The following is a 13,267-nucleotide window of genomic DNA, read 5'->3' on the forward strand; positions in this document are numbered from 1 at the left end:
TGAATCAAAGAAACATATTTCCTTAAGTTTTTAAATTCATTGCACAAGCAATAAGCCTGTTTTAAAAAATATAACAAAATCTATGCAAATATTTTCTGCAATTAAATGACATTTAATTGCATATATAATTTTCTATAAAATTTGATTGCAAAAACCAGGTTTTTTAACTTTCTGCGCACTGCACACTGAGTTACATTAGAAAACTTATTTATTTTTTAAATGCTATTTTTATATTCAATTTTATTTAAAGAATTTTACATTATCTTCTTTCTACAGTTGCATAAAACCAAAAGACAAATTGTTGATATTTTATTTGATACTTATGAAGTATCCAAATGAACTCATGGAAGTATGGAATCTAGTATAAATGTTAGGTAAAAAGAATGGAATCTAAATGGGTAATATAAATAAAATAAAAACTATGCATTGAGTTGAACAAGTAGAAATTCAAGAAATTACCAGTTTAAAGAATTATCAAAGAAAGTTAGAGTAAATCCAATTGTTTATGAAAATGCAAGCAAAGTTTGAAAAAATTAAACTATAATGGCTTTTTTAAAAGTTGTTTATGATTGCAAGAGATCAATACAAAATGTATTTTTGAATACTTGCTGAATCAAATCTTGTTTTCCTGCCTATTTTCCTTCTTAGTTTTCCTATCTAACAACTTACATCTTGATAATGAGTCTAACAACTAACATCTTGACAATCGATGAAGATTTTCATACTCTTGTGCTATTGCTAATTTATTAATTGCAATTAAAAAAAAATGGTACTATGATGCATTAAGCTAAAGCGATAAAATTGCTTTCAAAAAAGTCTGACGAGCTGTTTTTCTCCATGAGCTCTTTTTATATGTTAAAAAGAAACATTTTTCTAGAAACATTAAAAAAAAAATATTGAATTGTTTTTCCCTGATAGCAGTATTAATGTTGTCCTAGATGGACAACACACTTCTTCATTTTCAAATACCTCTGAGGTATTTGAAATGATTTTTTCCTTGGTACCATGTCATTTTTTATCTATACTAATGATTTTTCAGACAACCTTATCTATAAAGTAACTCTATTTGCTGATAATAAGTGGTGGAGTATATGACATATATATATATGTATATATATATATATATATATATATATATATATATATATATATATATATATATATATATATATATATATATATATATATATAAAACCACAGTCTTATTTAAACCACAGTCTTATTTAAAAATAAAAAAACACCTCTTTTTTATGGCTTAGAACATCCAGCTGAACTTAAATGTTATCTCCCCTTTATGACAGCTTGGGATGCAGGTTTAACACAAACAAAACTCAGTCCTTTTCTGCTACTAATAATTAATGATTCTTTTGATACTAGGGATTGTAATACCGGTTATCGGTAAATACCTAAATTTGGTTCAAGTTTTTTACCAGTAAATTTTTGTAATATACCAGTAAATCAAGCTTTTTGCTGTAAGGATTGTTTTAATTCCTAAATGCTGAATATTTTTATCTAATAAAGAACATACTATAAACATTAAATAAATTATTTATTTTCTTGTCAATAGATTAAAAATTAAAAATATAAAAGTGTAAAGCATTCTTTTGTTTAAACTTAATGCTTTAGTAAACTTAACAACTCTAATTAAACAACGTTTGAAATAGATGTTAGCTTACTTTGCAAATTTTTTTTAAAAAAGAAATTTTTTTTTTCAATTTTGTTTTACGAATTGTTTTAAAGACCTTTTAATGAATAAAAGTTTAGAATTACTATAATTGAACAGAAACGAGAGATATAGCCATATGTAAACAATTAAAACAGCAGTGTAAAGAATTAAAACAATGTAAAGAATTAAAACAGCAGGTGGAAGTAGTGGTTTACATGCCCATCGCAACAGTCAACATAAAATTAATGTTTTAAAAAGAAATAAAGAAGAACGCGCAAAAGAACCAGCAGTTGCAATAGCATCCAAAATTACTTCTTTTATCAAAAAAAGAGACAAATTTCTTGAAGTTGTACTTTCAAGAATCATTGCACAAGATGGCATTCCTTTTAATAAATTGTGTACATCTGAAGATTTAAAGATGTTACTAAAAACAAAAGGGTATATAGTTACCAAAATTGCCCGAAACCATTCACAAAAAAGTAGTGAATTATGCCGATAAAATAAATAAAGAAGTTGTAAAGGAAATTTCACAATATAAGCTCTATAATAAAGCTTATAGCCTTACCACAGATGAATGGACATCAATATCATAAAAGTGCTTTATAATATTAGTTCAACAGATGTACAAGATATTAATGAACATGATGGTAATGTATAACTTAATGTTGATTCTAATTCTAATTATTCGAAAAAGTGAACTTGAAAATTTTGAAGTAGGCCATGAAGATATCGACACTACCCAAATTGTTAAACAAAATGCAGAGCTAAATTCTTTAATTACAAAAATTTGGAAAGTTATAAAACTTTTCAGAAAATCACCAACCAAAAATGATAAACTACTGCAAAAGTATGTTAAAGAAACTGTCGGAAAAGAACTTTCTTTAATTTTAGACAGTAAAACTAGATGTAGTAGTTGCAGCATGCTGGGAAGATTTTTAAAACTTCAAGAAGCTGTTCGAAAAAGTCGGATAGATGTAAAAAATTGACATTGACTTTAACAAAAGTGAAGTAAAATTACTTTCAAATATAATATCAAGCTTGCAACCTATTAGGTTGGCCGTTGAAACACTATGCACTGAAAAGGTTTATTTATATGTAGCTGATCTTACATTTAAATTTATGTTAGACAAGTTAAGTAACCAAAGCACTTTTTTAAGTATTGCACTAAAGAATGAATTAATAAGTTATATTAAAGAATAAGTAATGATGTTTTCAGACATATTACATTATATAACAGACTCTAATATTATTAATTCTGTTAAAGACAATTATGGCATTTTTAATATCAGCAGTAAAGCCATAATTATAAAAACTACTGTTGGCATAGTAGAAAATATTTTGTACAATGCGGAATCTGAAGAGAGTATTTAAAGACACCTATATGAATCAGATTCGGATTAAAATTACAACCTCATTACTGTTAAACCAAATACTGATTTTTCTATGAAGGAAAAACTTCATCTTTTTCTTAAAAAAACAAACCAACAAGAATAAAGGAATAACTGTTTTAGAAGAAAGTAACACAAAACTAATTTGTAATAAAACTAGATCTTGATCAGGAGACAAGACATTGGAATCTTTTTACGAAGCTACTTTTTAAAAAATGATACTTAATCAAAATGGTATTATAAAAACTGAATTGTTTTATTACCGGTATAACAATTTTCATTTACCAAATTACCGGTAAAACAAAGTCAGTAAATTTACAAACCCGATTTGATAATGATATTTTTTATTCCGATAAATGATAACATGCTCACTGAGTCCTCTACTAAAGACAACATGTTTACTGAGTCCTCTACTTTGAATAATATGAGAAGACGTAAGTCTTCTTGTATTATCTTTCACTAATGAGCTCTATACTAAACTAATAATTTCACTTATGAAAACAATAAATTAAATTCATTGCAAAGTTAGCATCTGCAAAAGCCGCCTCTTTTTATAGCACTTTCCATTTTTCTTCTTCTGATTTTATTATCTACTTCTATAATCTACTTATCTATCGATATGGAATACTATTACCATATTTATGCTAGTTCTTCTAATGATGCTATTTTATTTAGACAATATTCAAAAATGCATTGTAAATGCCTGGGGTGTACCCTCATGGTCACCTTGTAGCATGGAATGATTTGTTTTCTTCAAGGACAACTGAAATTAAAAAAAAATGCCTGTCAGTACCCCAGCAGGATGACCAGACAGTTTGTTCATTTTTTTTTTTTTTTTTTAAACATCGCTTCCAACAAGGCTGAAAGCAGCCACTAATTAAAGTTGGAAGTTACTGAAAAAGAAAAGATGAAGATTGTAGAGCAAGATAACGATTGACGGACGACTTAAAAGATTGCAAATTATATTAATCAGGAAAGCAAGATGAAGGAAGCAAATTCCAAAGAGCTGATGTTCGAGGAAAAAAAACTAGACAAATAAGCGTTTTTGGAGCACTTAGGAACAGTCACAGAAAAAGGATGACACTTAATTGAATGACGAATAACTCGAGAATGAATTTTAGTAGATGGCACAAGAGACGCTAGCTCTTTGGAACAGTGCCCATTATAGTATTTGTAGAAAAGAGAAAGAGAAGCAACATTACGACGATGTGATAATGGTTGGAGGTTGGCTGCAAGAGTAGGTCCAACTATGTTTACAATGCGTTTTTGCACCTTGTCTAAAAGAGAAACGGCATTGTTAGAAGATCCGCCCCAGATATGGCAACAGAATTCCATACAAGGCCGGATTTGAGATTTATAAAGATAGAGAATAGAATCCGAAGTAAGAAAGTGACGAGCTCGATAAAGAGATGCAACCTTAGCAGATGCTAAGTTTGCAACTGATTTGATATATGGTTTCCAAGAAAGATTGGAAGTAAGAGTTAATCCTAGAAGATGAAGAGTAGGTGACTCATCGAGTACATCACAATTCATAAATATAGGAAGATCTAAATTATTGCGATAACGATTGGCTGAAAAAAATTGAGTTTTATCTGAATTAACGTTCACCAGCCACTGTGAGCCCTATGCTGTAGCAGAAGTGAGATCCTTTTCAAGCTAAAATGCCCCCTCCAAGCAATCAGAGGGTGTTGGTTTCTTATCACAACAAGAATAAATGGTAGTATCATCAGCAAACAATGCCACCTTAGATGTAAGAATATCTGGAAGATCGTTAATGTAAATTAAAAAGAGTATAGGGCCAAGGATAGAACCTTGAGGAACCCCTGAAGTTACAGAATAAGAAGAAGAGTGTTGTCCATCGAGGACAACTTTTATGCTACGATTGGAAAGGAAGGATTCAATGATCTTAAAGATGTTGCCGGATACACCATAAGAAGAAAGCTTGTGGAGAAGACTAGCATGCCAAACTTTATCAAAAGCTTTTGAAATGTCAAGCGATGGCCTTAACCTCTCCACCTTCATCTAATGCACAATAAAACCTGTCAGTTATTACTGTTAGCAAATCAGCTGTAGAATGAGAAGATAGAAATCCATATTGATGGTCAGAAAGTAAGTTATTAGATTCAAGATGGGAAATTAAGTGTTTGTTAATTAAAGATTCAAAAACCTTTCTTATGATAGGAAGAAGACTTATGGGATGGTAGTTAGACAAATCAGATCGCTCTCCAGAATTTTTGAAGATAGGGATAACAGCTGCTGCTTCCAGCAGGCTGGAAAACAAGACTCTGATAAGGACTTGTTGAATAGTTTTGAGAGTATAGACGATAGCTCCAGAGAACACTTCTGCAAGACAATAACAGGTATGTTGTCCGGGCCACAAGCTGTAGAAGAGTCCAGACAGGAAATCACTCCAGATACAGATGCTGGAGTGATATGAATGTCAAGCGATTGGATCAACCTGTTTGTTGGCAAAAACAGGTAGAACGCGACTAGTGGAATTAAGAGATGATATTGATGAAAAATTTCTAGCAAACAATTCGGCTTTGTCTTTAGGTGAGGTGACAAAGTCTGAACCATACAAGAGAGGTGGAATTATAGATTTGCCCTTATTATTGATATAATTAAAGATTCTCCAGAAGTCACGAGAGCCTAATTTTTGAGATGAGATACGAGATTTCATGACCTGAGAATAGCAGGTTTCGGCGTTTGACTAAACCTTTTTACAATTGTTTCTTGCAGTAATAAACAGACCTCTGTTTTCTGGAGAATTGTTTTGCTAATAAATATGGAAGTAACGGTTTTGATTGGCAATCGCAGCAGCACAGTGTGAGGAAAACCATGGAGAAGAGTGAGGCTTGACCTGGAATCGTCAAGAGGGAATAAAAGATTCCATGCCAGTCTGAATCCACGAAGTTATGTAAGAAGCCCATTTGTTGACAGGAAAACGAAAGATTTCTACCCAAGAGCCATCACGAAGAAAATTACGGAAAGAATCCCAGTCAGCTTTACTGTAGTTGTAAGAGGTTCGATAATAGGGAGATTCAGGTGATGAAGAAGAATGAGATATTAGTTTTAAAGAGATAAAACTGGGATCAGAAGAATCTAAGGGTGAATGTGGAGAAACTGAGCACTGACTACGATCAGAAACAAGACATAAGTCGAGTAGAGAAAGTAGATGATTCGGGTTGTCAGGAAAGCGAGTTGGAAAGTTGACTATTTGAGTTAGGGATTGAGAAAGGCAAAAGTTGTGGGCTTCAATGCACTGACACTAGAGCCAACAACTATATTAGCTGATGGATAAAGAGAGAGGGCTTGGTCAATATGATCAGAAATAAAGTCAAAAAGAGTGCAGTCTTGAGATAAAGGAGAGCGATATAAAACAAAGAGAAAGGCAATAGAGTTAAGTGGTGCTAAACGAAAGCACATGAAAAAATAGTCTGTGGATTCAAACCTAGTTTCACGACAAATGGGTGAATTCTAACGAATGTAAATGCCGAGACCAAGCATGTGACTATTGGAGTCTTTACGAATTAGAGGAAGATAACCATCAACACTAAGATCACAAGATGAGACAGCCGAACTCAAATTAGTCTCACAAAGAGCAAGTAAGTCTGGTGAACTTTGCAAGAGATAAGACTCAACTGAAGAAAAGTTACTTCGAAGACCACGAATATTAGTGAATGATAAGTTTAGAGAACTTGGTGATGATGATGGTTTTTTGTGTTTTATAGTTTTTGGTACTTTATTCATTTTTAAATTAGATTGAAGAACTTGACTCAAAGCATAGATAGTACTCAGAACACCGTTTAATAACCCAAGCAATTGCCTCATTACTTATAAAAGTTCACTTATAAAAGTGTTTTTATCATCACTTATAAAAGTTTAGTATCACTTATAAAAGTGTGTTTATAGTTTAAGTATCACTTATAAAAGTTTAAGTATATAGTTTTAGTGTGTTTAAAGTTTAGTATCACTTATAAAAATGTGTTTATTATCACTTATAAAAGTGTGTTTATTAATAAAACTATTCTTTACCTACAAAGATTTTATTCCTTACAATTATTTATAAAAAAACTTTAAAAAGCATTTAAAGTAGTTCATAGGTTGAATAAAGCGATTGCAAAATGCAAACTTTGGAATAATATCTTGTCTTCAAAACTTTAGTTTATGTAAAACGGTGTAACTTGTCTTTTAAGGGGCGAATCAACTCAAATTTGTTAATTTGAGTTGATTCGAGAAAAAGTTTGATTTGTCAAGAAAGTTTTAAAAAATAAAACAATAAACTTACGACTACAAAAGCAATAACACTCTAGTAACTAACTGCATTATAAAAGTAATAAAACTATAATAGTGTTATTACTTTTATAACACACTTACAACTTTTATATTTCATTCTTTGTTCAAACAACATAAGTAATCCCAAATTTAAAAGTAGAAAAACATCTAGAAAAATAGAATGGAAATTCAAATAATATTTAAAACTTATTCAACAACTTCATAAAAAACGTACTCAAGGGACAAATTAAGTGATTGTGAATAAAAAATTCAGTAAAAAATTCTGGTCTTCACATTTTGTTTTTCTTGAGAATCATTTTTGCACGTTTTTTTTTTACCATTCATAAAAGTTTTACAATTTAAGACCAGAATTTTTTACGGAATTTTTAATTCGCGATCACTTAATTCGCCCCTTGGTACTGTATAAAAAGTTTAGTATTATGAAAAATGTTATTAATGGTCCATCAAAACACATTTTATTGGCTGATTTTATAATTAACGCACATTTTTACGGACTATTAATAACGTTTTTCATAATCCTAAACTTTTTATAAAGTATGTTTTTATAAAGTTGTTTAAATGTATTTGTAAAAGTTTTTAACAATATTTGAATATCCACTCTATTTTTTCTAGATGCTCATCTACTTTGATTAAAGTTTGGAATTACTAATGTTGTTTGAACAAAGAATGAACTTTAAAAATTATAAGCGCTTTATAAAAGTAATTATAAAGCACTTATAATTATAAAACACTATTATAGTTTTATTAATATTACAATGCAGCAAGTGACTAGAGTGTTATTACTTTTGTAGTCGTAAGTTTATTTTTTTGTTTTTTATAACTTTTTCACTAACAAACTTATAATAATTTGCTCCTTGAAAACAAAGTATACGGCTTTGCATAAACTAAAATTTTCAAAAAATCATTAGTTTCACCTGAGGAAAAATACAAAAAAAAAACTTTTACACTGGACTACTGGTTATCATGGCAGACAACTCAAATGAGAAATAAAAACTGTTTCAGTGGCCCTGCAATTCAAAAAGTTTTTATTTCTACTGTGACTAGGAAAAACTTGAATGTACACCGCTGAATGCTGTTACACACGCACTAGCAGTATAGCTTGAGCCTGTGCAACATCATTATGAGATTGCACCTTTGTTTCTATTTTACAATACTACTGATCAAGTTAGCTAGAGCTATTATCTCTTGTTGCACCTATTGAGGATCTAACAAAAGATATAGCTCTAGCTTATTATAGACTATCTCTTGTTTTTTTTAACATCTTCACTTCCAGCAACGCTGCAAGCAACCACTATTAGAGTTGCAAGTTACTGGAAGAAAAAAGATGAAATTTATAGAGCAAAATAACAATTAACAGACAACTTAAAATATTGCAAATTATATGAATTAGGAAAACAAGATGAAGGGAGCAAGTTCAAAAATATTGGTGTTTTAGCAAAAAAACTAGACAAATAATAAACTTTGGAGCACTTAGGAACAGTTACAGTAAAAGGATGAGACTTAATTAAATGACGAGTAACATGAGAATGAATTTTAGTAGATGGCACAAGAGCAGCACCCATTATAGTATTTATAAAAAACAGAAAGAAGCAAAATTACAAAAATGTGACAATTGCGTGTTGGCTGCAATCACAAAAAAAGAAAAGGGCATCAATCGAAGAACTGCCCAAGATATGGCGACAGTATCCTATACAAGGACGGATTTGAGATTTATAGAGATAAAGAATAGAATCTGAAGTAAGAAGGTGGTGAGCACGATAAAGAGATGCAGCCTTAGCAAATGTTAATTTTGCAATTGATTAAATATATTATTTCCGAGAAAGATCAGAAGTAAGAGTTAATAGACAAAGAATAGATGACTCACCTATTCTTCGTCTATTAACTCTTACTTCTGATCCTTTCGTACATTACTGTTAGTAAATATAGAAATATCTAGATTATTGCGATAACGATTAGCTGAAAAAATTGAGTTTTATATGATTTAAAGTTCACCAGCCACTGAGAGCTCCATGCTTTAGCAGAAGTGAGATCTTTTTCATGCTCAAATGTCCCTCCAAGCAACCAGAGTGTAGGCTTCATATCAAGACAAGAATAAATAGTAGTATCATCAGCAAACAATGAAACCTTAGATGTGAGAATTTTTGGGAGATCATTAATGTAAATTAAAGAGTATAGGGCTAAGAATAGAAATTTGAAGAACCCCTGAAGTTACAGGATATGAAGAAGAATGCTGTCCACTAGGGATAACTTTTATATTGGTAAGGATTCAATGATTTTAAAGATATTGCCTGATACACCATAACAAGAAAACTTATGGAGAAGACCAGCAGGCCAAACTTTTACAAATGTCAAGAACAATAAACTAAACTCTCCACATCTATCTAATGCACAATAAAACCTATTGGTTATTACCGCTTAAAAATTAGAAATAGACCAAGAAAACCAAAATCCATATTGATGATGAGAAAATAAGTTATTAGATTCAAGATGAGAGATTAAATGTTTGTTAATTAAAAAGTAAAAAATCTTGCTAATAATAGGAAGAAGACTAATGGGAAGGTAGTTAGACAAGTCAGATCACTTTCCAGAAAATAGGGATGACAGATAAAAATAGGGATAACAGATGCTGCTTTTGAAAATAGGGATAACAGATGCTGCTTTTCCGCAGGATCGAAATCAAGACTCTGATAAATACTTGTTAAATAGTTTTGAAAGTATAGACGACAGCTCCAGAGAACACTTCTGCAAGACTATGACAGGTTTGTTGTCATAGTCTTGCAGAAGTGTTCTCTGGAGAACACTTCTGCAAGACTATGACAACAGTTAGACTACAAGCTGTAAAAGAGTCTAGGCAAGAAATAACTTCAGCTACGTAAGCTCGAGTGATACAAACAAAAAGTGTTTGTTGGCTATATCAGGTATAACACAACTAGTGGAATCAAGAGATGATATTTATTGAAAGTTCTTAGCAAACAATTGAGGTTTGTCTTTAGGTGAAGTAGTAAGTGACCGGAGCCCTGGCCTGACCTCAACTAATAATGAGACTTTTTTTAAACCCAGCCCCAACCCTGGCAAAACTATAAGATTTAGCAGGGGTTGACAGCCGAGGCTTGAAAAAAATTTATAATAATTTATATATTATAGTTTTATGCTTACATTTACTATTTATTAAATGCTGGCATATATTTATATATTTTCAAACTCTACTTCCAACAAATTTGCAAGCAACCACTATTAAGTTATGAGTTACTTTAAAATAGAGAATAAGTAAAAATACTAGGAAATGGTTAAATAAAGACTTAAAAAGTTGTAGGTTGTATATAAAAGAAAAACATGAAGATGGCTAAGAGTTATAAGGTTTTTTTTGATGTGCAAGGAAAAAAACTGGATTAATAAAAGTTTTTATAGCATTAATGGACAGATACAGTAAAAGGATGAAACTTGTTAAATAAGAACCAACTAAGAATGAGTTTTAGTTTATCGTAATAGAGATATAGTTCTTTTGAGCATTGACTATGATGATATTTGTAGAAAAAAGAAAGAATTACAACCTTACAACAATGGGGACTCAAAGCTCAAGCTTGGCAGATAAAGCAGATTTAATTACACCTACAATGGCTTTTAGACTTTGTCTGAGAGTAAGAGGGTTGCAATTCATTAATATAGGAATGCCAGCATTATTGCAATATTTTTTTGCAGTAAATGAGTTTTGTTGTATAACAAAAATTGTTGATTTTAAGTCCAGTTTAATGTAAATCCATAAGCCACTGCAAGCCTTAGGCTGTTACAGAAGAAAGATCAGATTAAAAATTGGCGAACCTTCACTTTTTGATTAAAAATCAAAAAGTGAAGGTTTTTTGTCAAAACAAGAGTATAAAATTGAATCATCAGCAAATAGAGCCACTTCACAAAGATCGATATTGTAGATAAGAAACAATGCAGGAGCAAAGATAGAACCTTGTGGTACCCTTAAAGTTACTTGAAATAAAGAAAATGTCATGGCTATTTCACTCAATATAAATTCAAGCTTGGCGCCACTAGTTTATCAAAAAAAAAGTAGTTCTGCATAAAAAAAATAAAAATTTTCTAAATTTAAAAAAAAGGTATTTTTTATCTATAAAATCTTTCATCTTTAAATAGAAAAAATATAAAAGATCTATCTTTCCTTGTTAAATAAATATTTACATTAAATAGAATAAAAATAAACTTTGTTAAAATATTTCCAATAATTTGTGATCACTTTACTGTTTTTTGCGATATTTACAGAAAACCTGTCTTGTGAAAAATAAGACTGCCTGACTTATGTTTATGCTGGACTGTTGAAATTTAGAACACTTATCCATGAATGTTTAATCTTTCTGAATCTTATGTCATCCATGTATTTTATTTACAAAAAGTCTGTTTTTAATGCATTTATATTATAAAAGTTATTATTTTTAAATGCCAAATGTAATTTTTGATGGATGACATAGGTTATTAAAATTTCAACCTTTTATGCATATTAAAAGCATAAAAATATTTTATGTTTTTCTAGCTATGTCAGGAAACATGTTCTCAAACTTGTCATATTTTGCAAATTTCTATAGTTTTTTGCGTAAATTTGTGTTTACGTTTTTAAAGCAATGTTGTAAAACATAAAATGCTAAAATATTTTCTCTAATACTACTTTGCGATTTTGATGTCTGATCTTTAATAATCCCTGTTTCATACCACATTTAGTTTAAGTATATTTTTTTAGTTTATAATGGTCTAACAATATTTGCATTTGATAATAAATGTCTTAAAGATGTTTTTTTGTATTTTGTTTTGATAAAAAATAATAATAAATTATAGAAATTTAGCAATGTTTATCCTTTGTCTTGTTTATTTAAAAATCAAAGAAGAGACCTTTTTACATTAGTTTCTTGGAATAATAATAAAGACATTTGTTCTTAAGAGAGACGTCCTTGTAAAAAATATGAAACAAATGATTAATAAAGCAACTGCTCAAGATGGTGAAAAATATGGAGTAGAATGAGGCTTGACTAAAGATTGAAGAGTAAGAATAAAAGCTTTCAAACTTTTAGTCCAGAATAAAAGCTTCTGAGATGCACTTTATGATCATGATGAAGTTGACCATTTGTGTTTGAGATAGAGAGGCAAAAGTTGTGGGCCATAATGCCTGCAGAGTCACTGACACTAGAGCCAACCCATTCAGTGCGATAAGCATTAAATTCACCAATAACAATGATATTGGCTGAAGTATAACGAGAAAGGATTTGGTCAATTTGATCAGAAATAACATCAAAAAGAGTGCAATCTTGAGATGAAGGAGAGCGATATAGAACACAGAGAAAGACGATAGGGTGGAGTGGTGCTAAATGAAAGCACATAAAAGAATAGTCGGTGGATTCAAACCTAGTTTCCTGACAAATGGGTGAATTCTTACAAATGTAGATGCCCAGGCCAAGCATGTGACTATTGGAGTCATTACGAACTAAAAGAAAATAGTCATTAAAATTAAGATTACAAGATGAGGCAGCTGAACTAAATTAGTCTCACAAAGAACAGGAAAGTCTGGTGAACTTTGCAAGAGATAAGACTCAAAAGAAGAAAGGTTATATCGAAGACCACAAATTTTACTGAATGGTTTAGAAAACTTGGTGATGGCAATGGTTTTTTGTGTTTTATAGTTTTTGATAATTTAGTCATTTTTAAATTTGTTAAAGAACTTGACTCAAAGTACAGATGGTATTCAGTACACTATTTAATAGTTCAAGCGATTGTCTCATTAGTATTAATAAACCCTAAGCCATAACAAGGGGCTTAAAATGTAGCATCAACAATGCACGACAAAAGTACGAACAGGGACTCCATCCATGCGCAACGTGGCACTGTTAGTACTCTGATTCTTTACAACTGTTGATGGAATCAGCCT

General features: G+C 30.6%; 1 protein-coding gene across 4 annotated transcripts in view; it reads right to left on the minus strand.

Moving 5' to 3' along the window:
- LOC136071979 (leucine-rich repeat and coiled-coil domain-containing protein 1-like) overlaps positions 1 to 13,267 on the minus strand; it is an 84,515-nt gene that overhangs the window by 66,345 nt on the left and 4,903 nt on the right. The window lies entirely within an intron of this gene.

The sequence above is a fragment of the Hydra vulgaris genome, chromosome 15 (assembly GCF_038396675.1).
Source record: "Hydra vulgaris chromosome 15, alternate assembly HydraT2T_AEP".
Taxonomy (NCBI): Eukaryota; Metazoa; Cnidaria; class Hydrozoa; order Anthoathecata; family Hydridae; genus Hydra; species Hydra vulgaris.